This window comes from Astyanax mexicanus, chromosome 15 (assembly GCF_023375975.1).
Source record: "Astyanax mexicanus isolate ESR-SI-001 chromosome 15, AstMex3_surface, whole genome shotgun sequence".
NCBI classification, from domain to species: Eukaryota; Metazoa; Chordata; class Actinopteri; order Characiformes; family Acestrorhamphidae; genus Astyanax; species Astyanax mexicanus.
In genome coordinates this window covers 37,003,739-37,018,260 of record NC_064422.1, presented here as the reverse complement: position 1 = coordinate 37,018,260, position 14,522 = coordinate 37,003,739, and the positions used below count along the sequence as shown (strand labels likewise).

The 14,522-nt window shown below is 39.7% G+C and overlaps 1 protein-coding gene and 1 non-coding gene across 2 annotated transcripts in view; one reads left to right on the top strand and one right to left on the bottom strand.

Annotated features, from left to right (window-relative positions):
• The window catches only part of LOC103025909 (cadherin-12), a 292,081-nt gene that overhangs the window by 147,732 nt on the left and 129,827 nt on the right, over positions 1 to 14,522 (top strand). The gene's annotated exons all lie outside the window — the stretch shown is intronic.
• trnae-uuc (transfer RNA glutamic acid (anticodon UUC)) lies at positions 4,278 to 4,349 on the bottom strand. The gene has a single exon. It is a non-coding gene; the product is annotated as a tRNA-Glu (tRNA).

Here is a 14,522-nt window from a genome sequence, read left to right as displayed (position 1 = left end):
CAATATGGCATATAGATAGATAGATAGACAGACAGACAGACGGATAGATACTTTATTTATCCTGAATTACTTTATGCATCCAGCAGCAACAACAGAATACAATAAGAAACATATTCAAACGTAAAATGATAAAAAAGAAGAATATAATATGACATATTAACTCATAATGATTGTCAAAAGCTTGTATAATAACCAATATGTATTAACACCAACACGTATATCATGCTCTAAAATACAACAGTACGTGACTTTCTAAAGAGAGTACTGTACTGTTAGGCATTATGAAACCTGTTTTAATGAAGTGACATACTAGTTTTATTACATGTTATGTTTTACTTCAGAGGTATTATACTTCAGAGGTATTATACTTCAGAGGTATTATACAAAGTTATTATTATTATATTTATGTCTGTCATAACTGCTAATGTATTATGTATGCAATATAATGCATCATAAATACAGGATTCATAGGAAGTATTACCATGTGGATGTAAAAGCTAGCTGAGCATTTTTTGTTGTTTATTTGGTGATGGGTTAAAGTTGTCATGCAAGTTATGCTTAGTATATAAATAACACAAATGCCCCTATCGTACACCCCCGTGCAAGGCATGTCACGATGCTCATTCCTATCTTATACCCCACCAACAGTCTATTCTCACACCTTTCACGCCACTGACTTATTAAAACCCTGACAACAGTCAATCGTCACCCATCCATACTTGTGCATCTATACAGTTTGAATGTGTAGGTCAGATTCCTCTGCTGACATGCACAAAGTGCTGCACTGTTAAAATATTAAAGTGCCAAAGTCAGTGCCCACCTGGCTCTTAAAGGAAAGGGCAAGTGACATGCTGATTGGTTTATTTCCTGTTACGCTCAAAACACACCCATGATTAATTAAGAGAATTCATTTTTTTTGCATCCTCACGATACTAAAGACACATCAACATGCCTTAAATCCAACTGTGTGATGCACAATAAATGTCTCACCTAAAGATAAAGGCTAAAAAAGGGCCCAAAGACACATTAAAGGGTTCCACAAATACAAGACTGAAAGCCTGCCAGATAATCTACAGAAAAAAACCCAGACATGTGAAAAAAGAAAGAATATAGTAACCAAAAACACTGTAAAAAAAAAAACATATAGGGCAAAAAGAGGGTCAAAACAATAAGGGTAATACACATAATTAAATCTTGGTATGCAACTTCTAACGTGGGGAATACTTTGCACATTCACATGTGAAAACATGTTTAAATACAAATACACAGGAAACTAATGAGACACAGGTGTTGAGAATCAATACTCAGGTGAAGTGAAGCGAGTAGTCAATACCTGATTGGTAGTGGAAACTCTAGTGTTGCATTCTGGGAAATGTAGTGAATAGACCTAATGGAAGCAAAGGGTAAACTCAGGCATGTGACAAAAGTGTCTTGACTGAAAGCTAAAAAATGAATGAGTCTTCATCAGATTTCTGCAATCATCTGATCATTTATGCACTCAATTCCACAGCATACTTTGATTTCTCAGATCAGATCAAGACACAGGTATCCAGTTAGGAATTCTGATAAAAAGCTGTATGTTATTTGATATGCTGAACACGCTTCATCTGATTACTTTCAGTTTTACACACTTATCTGATGCTTATCTCCATTTGTAAGCAACAAAAGAACGCTGTTAGCAGGGCAGCACTGCATGCTATTAAAAACTATTTAAAAAAAACAAATAAAATCCATAAGAGTTGGTAAATTTACATTATAACCTTCTGTAAGATTAATCTGGTTGCAAAGTAGGAATCTGATTACTGTCTGACTCACGAAGGCCTGGAGTTTCCCACTTATCTAATCACCCAAGTGAATGTAAACATGCTGATCAGATTACAGACAAAATCTAATGTTCGGGAGTTATTGGATTATTGATTATGAGTAAACACACTCACTGATTTGTATCTGCAAATATAACTTTTCCTGTTTTGCATTAGAAGACTGTTGAACTGGTAATTTATGTGTAATCTGATCAATTCTAAGATAATGTGGCCAAAAGATGAACAAACAAGATAAAGAGATCAATACGGATGTCAGGTTGACTTTCTACTGTAACCATGTGATTCTGGCTCTGTAGTAAAATACTGAAATACTTGTTTTTTTTTTTTTTTTTTTTTTTTTTTTTTTAATTTTTTATTTTTCCAGTGTCTACACATTTAAGAGGCATCATTGACAGTTTACATTTTCTCATTCTTAACATTGATTACACATCTGCTCAATTATACACCAAACAAACATGTACAGGACAAATTACTTGGAGGATGCCTTAAATTATAGTAATACATCAAAGAAATCATAAATGAGAGTTCTGAATAGTAATTTATTCTAATTGTGTTTCGATAAAATCTGGTTTTGTAGTCTTCATGTAAGCTGTCCATTTTGACCATAGTTTTGCAAATTTTGGCATCTGAATATATATATAGTATAGGACACAAGCCATCAAAGTGACAGGTTGACCTTTATTTGACCCCGCCCCCTCCCGCCCCCCCCCTCCCCCCCCCCCCCAAACACCTGTTCAATAAATCAATCAAAGATAATGATTAATAGTGTTTATGTGTAATAGAATATTTTCCCGCTCTTTTTGAAAATGTATGGCTGATAGTTTCCCATCCTCCCAGCTGTTCAGGCCCACCATATCCTGACAATTAATCAATCAAGAATAATAATTAATAGTGTTTATGTGTAAGAGGATATTTTCCCGCTCTTTTTGAAAATGTATGGCTGATAGTTTCCCATCCTCCCAGCTGTTCAGACCCCCCATATTCAGATAATCAATCAATCAAGAATAATGATTAATATTGTTTATGTGTAAGAGAATATTTTCCTGCTCTTTTGGAAAATGTATGGCTGATAGTTTCCCATCCTCCCACCTGTTCAGACCCCCCATATCCAGATAATCAATCAATCAAGAATAATGATTAATAGTGTGTAAAAGAGAATATTTTCCTGCATGAGAATACTTTTACCCACAGCCAAACCTGCTCGGAGGCCCCTCTCTCACACACACACACACACACACACACACACACACATACAGGCACGTACACGCGCACAGACACACACACACACACACAGTCACGGTCCTGCTCACACACCCGCCAGCCCCCCTTAACCAAACATTCAGTCTCTTGACTTCACACACACACACACACACAGTGAGACATGTTCAGACACAAAATTATTTTATTTATCCGAGCAACCAATAAGGAATAATTACGTGTAGATACGTGTACAAACGTAATATAACCACGCCCTTTATTCAATAAAAGCAGAGAGGTTACGGTACTCTACCAAACATTCAACAGGCGGTGGTGTTTCTAACGTTACACGGGTAAGAGTTTATAAGATATTGTTTAATTCAATTTATATAATTTATAAAACTATATCATTAAATAATTATTGTTTTATTTGATTTATTCCTTAGCAAAAGATCGGAAAACATGGATGCTCTTACGAACGCCCCAAGAAAGCGTTTTTCTTTTATACCCAGATCGGAAATCGCAGAGTCTGAAAAAATGCGTGCTTGGCCGCTATCAGACGGTCGATTCTTTGGATTCAGTCTCCACAAAGATGTGTACCATGTTACTCTGTTTACCGGCCCAACAGAGATGTTTGAAGATGCGACATGTCGAATCACTTTTCAAATAGGAGATTGGGAGTGTTTCACAAAACACTGTGAAGGATTGGTAGGAGTTATGAACTCTAGATCCGTATCGCATACAGAGTCTGAGACTTGCTATATTTCAATAGCCCCGTGCGAGTCATCAGAACTCTGTTACGGACTAAAAATCTCCAGGATTGACGGTTCAGTCGTTACTATCATGTCTATGGAAGAAGTACGCTTTGAGCCATCAAACAGTGATCAGAGTCGAACCGCCAACTCCTTCATAAAGCTAAAGTGGAATGATTGGAAAGAGAACATGAGAGAATGTTGCATAATCGTCAAACAATTGATTAAGGATGTGTATAACATTAAGAGACTGGAGAAACTTAAGATGAGACTCAATGATTATTTTGATTCTCTCACCGACAATCCTTTCGCAGAGTATCCTAAACGTGAAATCAGCATTGTGTATGTCACAGCGGAAGATCGCAAGATTTCAAACATAGCCGACACCATGCATGTCGTGCATCATCAAGCAAAATAATGATGTTATGTAGAAACTTTTGTAGTGTTTACACGTGTTTAAGAGTTATTTAATTAGTAATTTAAAAATAAATACATAAAAATACTATTCCCATACCGGGAGTCGAACCCGGGCCGCCCGGATGAAAGCCAGGAATCCTTACCGCTAGACCATATGGGGTTTCATGAAAGAGTATGTGAAATGTATGTGAAAGAGCCTGGGGCGGAGTCCAAACGTAAGCAATGCCTACCATACTATCTAACTAATAAATTAAGACCGTCTCTATCTACGAGTCATACTTGTTCTATACACGCTGCTGTGTCGGGGGTAATCCGCTGTTGAAATGACTCAAGAACTCTTAAACCTGTACTCGTACTCTCCGGTCATGGAGGGTCTTACCCCAGGATCAACCAAACCGGGTACATCGGATGAAATCGACGGATGTATCGGAACGACCATGCTCTCCATCATCCGCGCTGTCACCGGGGATCTGCTGGACAAAATCATTGAAAAGGATCTGAGAGAGCATTGCAACGGATGCGCCACCGATCACCCGAGTCAGCGACAACATTCGTGTCTGTATGATCCTGAAGACTTCTATCTGCACATCAACGCTAAAAGACTTTTGACAAAGTTGTTTAGACCTTGGTTGAAATACACCTTGGCCAGAGCTCTAAAGTTGTGCGGTATCTCACATGTACCGTCTCTGGAAAAAATCCAAGCAGCGGCTGAAACTACAGTGTGCCAACTGCGAGACGAACCTGACTTCAAGACGGCTCTGAGAGACATTAAGCATAAAACTGCGTCTATCTACAACGATACGGTGATCGAGGACATTGTTGAGTACTGGGATTTCCACAGTTCTCTGGAATCATCCGAAACGGCGCTCACATGGGTAACATCGTCTCTTCCATCCAAGCTTTCACCCATAGCCGAATAAAAGTTCGGATAACGGCTCTACTCTGCTTAAAGTTTAAGTTTTTAATGTGTATTCATACCTATATAACCGACGCATGTGTTTTGAAAATGATAGTTAAGAAACATGTTCATGTTGAAAAAACTGTAAACTGTTTGATATCTTTTTTTAATGAAAAACAAAATAATGTAAATGTGTATCATTTAACGAGGCTTTTGAGTTTGTAGTAATAAAAGCTGATTACATTCTTATTCTCTGTCCATTATTGGTGAGACCTAGCACCATGACTGAGGGCTTGTTGAAAAAGATTTATTATGACCCCTCCAACCCTGGGTCTTACGGAGGGGTTGAGAGTTTACAAAGGGCAATTTTTGAGAAAAAAGGATCGAGAGCGAATATTAAAGATGTTAAAAACTGGCTGTCTGCGCAGGACGCGTATACTCTTCACAAACCTGTTTTAGGAAAATTTAAAACAAACAGATGGTTTGTGAAAAACATGGATGAACAATGGCAAGCCGATTTAGTGGATATGTCAAACTTGTCAAAGGATAACAAAGATATGAAATTTATGTTAACGTGTATAGATATTTTATCTAAATACGCTTGGGTACGCGTATTGCGAAACAAGACGGGCGTTGAGGTGACCGACGCTTTTAATTCTATTCTTAAGGAAGGGCGTGTTCCTAAAAAATTGCAAACGGATCAAGGAAAAGAATTTTTCAACAAAAATTTTCAAGGATTAATGAAAAAGCACAACATCGTTCACTTTGCTACGGGTACGGGTCAGAAAGCATCTGTTTGTGAAAGGTTTAATAGGACCTTGAGGAATAAAATGTGGAAATACTTTACAGCGGTTAATACGAGAAAGTACATCGATGTAGTTCAGGAATTGGTTCACTCGTACAATCATAACTACCACAGCAGCATCAAAATGAAACCTGTCGAGGTTGATGAAACAAACTCCTTCAAAGTATTTAAAACCTTGTACGGACTGTTTCCTTCGAGAGTTAAAAAACTACGCTTCAAGTTTAAGATCGGTGACGTTGTCAGGATTTCGCGACTAAAAGCACATTTTGAAAAGGGTTATGAACAAAACTATACGGATGAATATTTTACAATTTCCGAAAGGATTCCGAGAGATCCTCCGGTATATAAACTACACGATGCCGACGGTGAAGAAATAACGGGTACGTTTTACGAACCGGAACTGCAAAAAATTATAGTCGGAAAAGACAAATCCTTTAAAATAGAAAAAATAATACAAGAAAGGATGCAAAATAGGAAAAAAATGTGTTTAGTGAAATGGGTGGGGTGGCCGGATAAATTCAACTCGTGGATCCCGGCCAAAGACATTGTGAACATAGTCAAAGAATAAGTAGATTCGTTTGTAATGACCGATTATCATAAACAGCGCATCATGGAAGAGAACGGTTTCTTTGTGACTCTCCCCAGCAACTCTTCCAATCACGTGTATCCCAACAATAAGATTTCGTGTTACACAACTAAATTTGCAAAGCCCATAGAGTTGACGGGCGATTGGGAGGTGGCTCTCGCTGAAGTGCAATACCCCCACACGTGGTACTCTTTGAAGGATCGCGAAACCGTCTTTTTTGTCCGCTACGACGATGGATTAAATCAAGAATTGTATAGCTGTCATATGAGTGAAGGGTATTACGGTGACATAGAACAAGTGGTTCGTGAAATGAATGCGACTTTAGAAAAATTAGCTTTAGACCTAACTATTGTTTATAATGCTCAGACCAACAAAATCCGCATGGAAACCAAAAAACCGTATTCGTTGAGCGTTTCCAACGGGAGATTAGGCTATATGATAGGTATGGATGACGCTACGGACCTCACTCAGAGTAACCCTGAAGCGCCCTATCTGGCCGATATTCATGCAGGATTTTACACCATGTTTGTTTATTCAGACATTATTCATCATCAAAGGGTCGGCGATAGTTTTGTACCGCTACTGAGATGCGTACATATAAGCGGGAAAAACAATGAAATTGTCACAATAACTTATGACAAGCCGCATTACGTACCTGTGAGCAAGAGTCTTATCAACGATTTAGTTATAGAGGTAAAATCCGATCAGAACAAACATATTCGTTTTCTCTACGGAAAATTTGTTGCTAAACTTCATTTTAGACCCGCAAAGCATTCCTTTCGTGTTTGAACAATGATTGGTGAAAGGTACGTAGACCCTCAGATCTATGTGGACTATTATAAGCATCAAGCAGGCAACGGTCTTCCGGGGTACTATGGCTCCCCGGTGATGTACGGCTCGGGCTTAGGAGGGATCTTCAAATCACTCTTTAGAATGGCGGTACCAATTTTAAAAAGAGGAATAACGATTGCTAAACCTCATTTAAAAACCGCTGCAAAAAGTATCGTAAGCGACGTGGTAAGCAACGTCGTAAAATCTAAATCGCAAAAACAAGAGGGTGACGGTCTCGCGGCATTTGCCTACAAGAACTTTAGGAGACCTCCGGGAATGCGTAAAACGAATGGGAATAAAAAACGCAAGACGTCTGTGAAAAAGATCATATTGAAAAAACACAAACGGAGGAGCAACAAGCGCTCTCCCTCAGTCTTGGATAAACGAAGAAAGGTGAACATTTTCTAAAACCATGGCTTTACTTCACAGACTTTCAACCGAATGTACCAAGTCCGAATTAGATTTATTTACAGTGCCGTACACGCAGACTAGCGTCGAAAAGTATACTTACGTCGAAATCCCTCCTCTTTCGGCTCTGACTGATGACGGACCCTTGGAGTTTTACGTGGCAGGAAATGGTGAAGACTACCTAGATCTGAACAACACTTTTTTACACCTGAGATGTAAAATCACAAATTCTGACGGTACAGACTTGGCTAACGATTCAAAGGTGGGTGTAATAAACTATCCTATAGCGTCTCTTTTTTCACAAGTAGACGTCATGCTGGGAGATCGACTCATCAGCCAGTCGAGTAATACCTACCCCTACAGGGCAATAATGGAATTGCTTCTTAACTATAGCAAACATACCTTGGATACACAATTCACCGCAGGATTATTTTACAAAGACTCGTACGGCCACATGGACGCGACCGATCCTCAAGGACGTAACAACGGCTTCAAAATCAGGTCTTCTTACAGCCAAGAAAGTAGAATCTTTGACTTAATAGGTCATATCCACTCCGATATATTTTTTCAAGAAAAACTTTTACTGAACGGAGTCGACTTGAAAATTAAGATGATTCGAAGTAAGGACGAATTTTGCATGATGAAAGAAGGAGCCAGGGATTACACACTTAAAATACTAACGGCTTCTCTGTACGTAAAAAAAGTCTCCGTTTCCCCGGCTGTCAAGATGGGGCACGCGCAGGCTTTACTTAACGCTACGGCTAAATACCCGCTTGAAAGAGTGTGTATGAAGACTTTTAGCCTACCTGTGGGGAGTCGCGTATGCACCCAAGAGAATTTATTCCTCGGACCTCTCCCTAAAACGGTTATAATTGGTATGATTGATAATGACGCATTTATCGGTGCATATGATAAAAATCCTTTTAACTTTAAACATAATGATGCAGAGTTTATTGCTTTGTACGTCGACGGCGTTCAGCACCCTGCAAAACCGTTTCAACCTAATTTTCAAAGCGGTAATGCCGTCCGCGAATTTCATTCGTTGGTTTTAGCTTCGGGGAAAAATCTAAAGGATCAAGCTTTGGCTATAAACCGCCAGGATTATTCTCAAGGATACACCCTTTTAGCTTTTAACCTGAGCCCGGATGATTGCGGACAACATCTATCTTTGATAAAGTCGGGAAATATGAGGTTGGAACTCAGATTCAGAAACCCTCTACCGAGAACGGTAAATCTAATTGTATACGCCAGCTTCGACTCTATGCTGGAAATCAATAATCGACGAAACGTCCTCATCGATTATCAGTAATTATGGACACCAGAGAACTTTCCGAGCTGATGAAAAGTTATCCTCCTGCGAAAAAGATATTCTACGGTGTGTTTCCTTGCGATGAACTACCCGAGAATAAGGTGGAACGCGCTCCGGCATTTTTCATCGTAAACACTCACCCCAGCTACATGCCCGGAGAACACTGGTTGGCCATATGTCTCAACGATGACGCCTCGGGAGAATTTTTTGATTCGTACGGAAATCCGCCAAACTCTGAACTCTTTCATGATTCTATTCATTCTTTTTTTAAAAAGAACTGTTGTGAAATAAAACACAACTCAAAACAAGTTCAAAGGAGTGACTCGACTTACTGCGGGCAACACTGCGTATTCTTTTTGTGTCACAGAGCTAGAGGCTATTCTTTTAATCAAATTATGTCTATGTATACGGATGATTTGAAAAGAAACGATGATATGGTTAAAGCTTTTGTAAAAAATATTTATCCCAGAGTGAATAAAAAACAATTTGTGAAATGTGTTCAGTGCATAAACTAGAGTGTAGTGTGAAATAACGACTCTGTAGATGTAAAACATGTTAAAGTATATACATTTAATGAAATAAAGAATAACAAATATTTACATTGTATCATCATCATCATTTATAACATTTTTAAAGACATGCACGATTAAAAACTTATCCAAGGTGTTGAGGTAAAACGAGGAGACTTGAAAACAGGCTCAAGAGTGTCAATGCTAGAGTCAGAGTCATCGCTCTTAGAAGTTGAGCTTGGTGAGTACAAAGGATCGCCTCTTTTAATGTCCGTTATCTTACGTCGAACGCCGACGTTAGGTATAGTTGAAAAGGGAATATTCAATCCGGCTACAGTTTTTAACATCTCGATCCACCCCAAAGGTCTGCGATCATCCGACACTTTTTGAGGGGCCGTGAGGTTTTTAATCAAATCCAACACGTGTGAACCCCTGATCGTCCTTCCTTTGAAAATGAATTCACCTTTATCATTCCAGGAAGCTACGTCGCTAGATTTGGATATTTTTTCCATGATGAAAGAAGCATTTTTTCTGTTTCTTGCCGGAATGTTTCCGATTACTTCTTTGACAATTACGTCTTCGGACGCACCGCGATCCACATCGGTCTCCGGTATTGTTTTATTGTTAGAGTCTACGGGCAGGGACAGAGTTAATTGAGCCGTTTCCTCATCTCCTTGTTTGACGATGTTTAGGAATCTTTGCAAGACCGAGGCATAAAGTTTGGCCTTTTCGTAAGGCATCAAATCAGACCTATTCAGAATATGTCTCATGGTAGCATCCAGATCATTTTCCACCGTCTGTCTAACATTAGGTTTTCCGCTCGACACAGAATTAATCTTATCAAGTTGCTGCTGAGGTACCAGATACATTTTCACAGCGTTTTCCATGCTATTTCTGACGGGCCGCTATTAAGCTGCTGATGAAGGGTACCGCGACGCTTAGCAAAGGTAGAAGAAAACCTCCGGATTGATTAATAGTATTTCTTTTAACCTTTACAGATTTTCTTTTATCGGCAAAAAGTTTAATCGCTTTTTTCTGTCTTTTCAGTCGAGCGTACTGTTGAGCCGTTAAAGGAATGCGTCCTCTCAGTAGATTTAATGCTATTTCACAAATGGCTAGTACGAGGTCTGTGGGAGCTTGACGCAGTATAAGTTTCCTTTCTCGAGGCGATGCCTGATGTAGCGATTTCAAAACCTGATAATTTCTCTTTAACCGATCGGACATTATGCGAAAACCTTTTTCTTCGGTACGTACACCGCAGGAACCTCCTGTAAAAACAAACCCGATCTGAGTCTAAGATCTTCTGGCGTTGAAGCTTTCAAGTCTACTAATAAATACCCATAGGGTCTAGAGGTAGCATCTTGAAAGCATTCTAAAAAGTACTTGCTGTTACGGGGGTACATCTGACGCGCCAACACGTTGATCTGTAGCTTATCTCTAGGACTTTTAAAAAGCACCATGTAATTGGTATTTAAATTTATAGTTCTGCTACTTCTCCCTTGAAAAAACAAATTTTGAACCAAATAGATCACGCTGAGGTTTCTATGGTGGGTATATTTTGTAAAAGCCTTTTCTACTTCCTCACTCTTGCTAGCGGACTCCATCAAATCATCAATCACCAACAAGTTTGTTTTGTGCGGAGGGAAAAGTTCATCGTCGCACAATGATTCGGGTATACCTTGAACAAAATAAATGTTTAGTTTGTCCATCAACTCGTCGTAGAGGGGTTGCCAGCAAGTGTAACACCATACAATCCGGTCCGGAATTTTAGACATTGAGTCCGTACAATTTTCAAGTAACATTTTGATGAAAAAAGATTTTCCGCTATTGCTGGGTCCACAAACTATACAAGAAAAAGGAAGTTGAAGTCTAGCATCGAACGAGTTAGGTACGGCCATTATTTTTTCAGCAAAGTAAATGTTTAATATCCGTAAGGAATTGTGGCGCTATCCGGTAATAGAACGCGTTTATCGTACACTACTCGGAAACGTTTAGTTTGTGATTTGTTTTTCAAGTGAAAACCTCTTTTATCTCTGACGATTTGATTGTTGGACGTCATAATTTCGTCGGTACAGTCGGGGCTTTTCACACTTTTGTCAACCAGATCTATCAAAGAGCTCAGATTCACAATTTTGGCGTTGGTATAGTTTAACGTTATACCCTTTACCTTCATTACAGTCTTCCCATAACGAGTTCGATAACCGTAGGACTTTGGTCCAGAGCTGACAAATTCCACAATATGATCTCCGTGATCCAATTCACTCGTTAACTCGCCTAAGTAATCGCCTAGGGGGGGCATCCAATCACCATCTTTACTTTTGAAAATGACAGAGTCTGTATCCGTATAGAGACATCTTTGTTTCAGACCATCTATCAGCTTGTACAGCTCGAGTCTAGCGTAAGCGGTAGTGAATATTCCGATAAACACGTTAGCTTTACTCGGTTTGATGAATCTGGTGTCTGCGTAACGCCACTGAACCAGCGCCATCTGACGGTTCGGAAAAGAAAAGTGACTGACGTCGTACGTGTCCGAGAACATGAACTCTAGAAATTGGTTGGGATCGCTGATTAGACAAGTATTAATCCTATCAGACCTCTGACACATCTTACCCCACAAAGAATTCAACGCCAACTTTGCCACAGATCTCTTGGCCTGGTTAACCTCTATGCGAGACGGATCGAGTTCTATGCCTTCGTTTTCCTTGTACCTTTTAACGTATTCTTTTTGATCAGATTCGTCCTTTACCCAAGACGGGTACCCTGAGCTCTCCTGTTTTGTCTTGAGAAACGTGTTGATGTATCCGGCAAACAAATCATGCGTCTGTTTAGGAAAGTGCCAGATTTCGAAAACTTTCAACACTCTGTAGCCTTTTTCGAGAGCCTTCATAACCTCCACGCTACACCAACTACCCGTAAGAGCCCTCTCCTCGTCAGCATGTTTACAACATTGCTGCTGTTGTAACTCGGCACACACCCTACACAGAGGGAACAAAAGCTTGTTTTTCACCCTAAAAGGGAGAACGGGGGCCCAAAGACCCCTAGGGGGTAAATTTTTTATTCTGAAGAGGCCGAAATAATTTTCCAACGGTTCAAAATCGCGGAAAATGATGGTTGGGTGACCTACGGGGTAGTTTTTTGTCTTGTTTACGTAGGGGTATAACGATGTAAAATCGTAATAATCGATTCTCTCTCCGGGTTGAGCTACGTAATGTAAATGTAACGCGTTTGTACGGCCGCCAAAAAGAGCTTGTCTCGGTTTCAAACGCTCGGGAAAGTCAAAACGTTTGAGAAACGCTATTACGTCCTGATCTGTCCTTTTCATCTCGTTCCACTCGTGTTCCCAGATTGTTGTAACGTGCATATTGTAGATGTTTTGCAAATTCTTAATTTTTTGCAAAGAGTGTTGTTTAACATCTTCGAAGGTTTGTCCAATTTTACTTAGAGGGTGACGCGCGTTTGCAGGGAAACATTTATCACAACCGTGAAAAAAGCATCCTAAGAACTCGAAAGCATTTTGCGTGTGGCCGTCGGTAAAATAACCGTCTAAAAAATATTGACCCATTTGAACTTCACCTTCGTTGAGAGCGTGTCGAATCGGAATTTTCCCTCTGTCTGAGAGGTACTCGAGCCATTGAATAGCAGAGTTTGAGAACGACTTCTGTCTGCTGATATAATCATCATGCGGTGGTATAGCCAAGGTATTGTCCGTCAGAAAATGTGTTCTAAAGATTTTCAAACAGACGCTGGCTATGGTGATGCATTTGAAAGGATCTACACCCGTACCGCTCATTATCTGCTCCCTGAATGCTAAACACCCCTTTCTGAGAATGTGAACGTCATTCACGCAATAATCGGCCAACTCTTTTCTGAGGTCAAACACCTTGCCAGACAGAGTATTGTACCATTCAAAAAACTCTTGTCTCTCTTTATCCATCATGGTGTCTACACCGTAATATTTGGCTGCCGGGTATGGGCCGATGTAATTCTGGTTTTCAAGAGTGTTCCAGAAATGAGGAAAATAACCCTTTTTTTCATTCTTGAATCCCATAGCCTTGGGAATCGCGCTCAGCTTCATAGGGAGAAAAGAGAGACTGTCTATGAATCTCTGTCTGAACTCGACATCTTCAAAGCACAATATTTTACCACCTTGCGCTATGATGTCGGGGTTGATCCCCTCTCGGACCAAATGATTCAATAAAATGTACGAATCGTAACTTCTAGCGTTGTGCGCCAAGAACGTGTAGCCTTTGTATTTCTTTCTACGGTAGCGTTTAAAAAACGCTGAAACACAATCGGGTCCTTCAGCCGTCCAAACTTTACCCTTAAAAGTACTGCAACATATAAAATTTGCGATGTGATTTCCTGACTCTTGATTGGTTTCAAAATCGTAAAAAATGTACTTTTTGTTGTTCTTTTCCTTTTCTAGAGGCGTTATAAAACATTCGTGTTCAAATTCAGGGTTTACTTTAGCACCGCATTGACGGCATAGGTTTGCGCGACAACTGTGTTTGCTGGACCCTTTTCTACCATGCTGCACGGTGTTACACTGTGCACAGTAGAATCTAGTTTCACACAAATTTTTACCAGAGTCGTCTTTGACCTTGTGCTTTTCGTAACAATACGGTGTTCTACATAACCTCAAACAGTCTTGACATTGCACCGTATTTTTAGGAAGCTTGGGACAATCGTTATCCTGACAAACGTTGCATCTGTACTCGCATTTATGATGATTCTCATCGTTATACCCCGCGTAGCAGTGAGAACAAACGTACCCGGTACCCAGCACAGCCTTAAGGTTTTTAACACCGTAGTAATGGTTTTCATGCAGGAATAGGAACAATGTTTTTTCGTGAGGTATCGTACTGTTTTGGAAAAACGAGTACCCTTTTTTGACAGCATCCCTGTACATCACTACGATTTTACAATCGAGTAACTTTTCAAACAATGAAATGTCGGCAAAGCTAACGGCGTCATTTTCAGACATCCC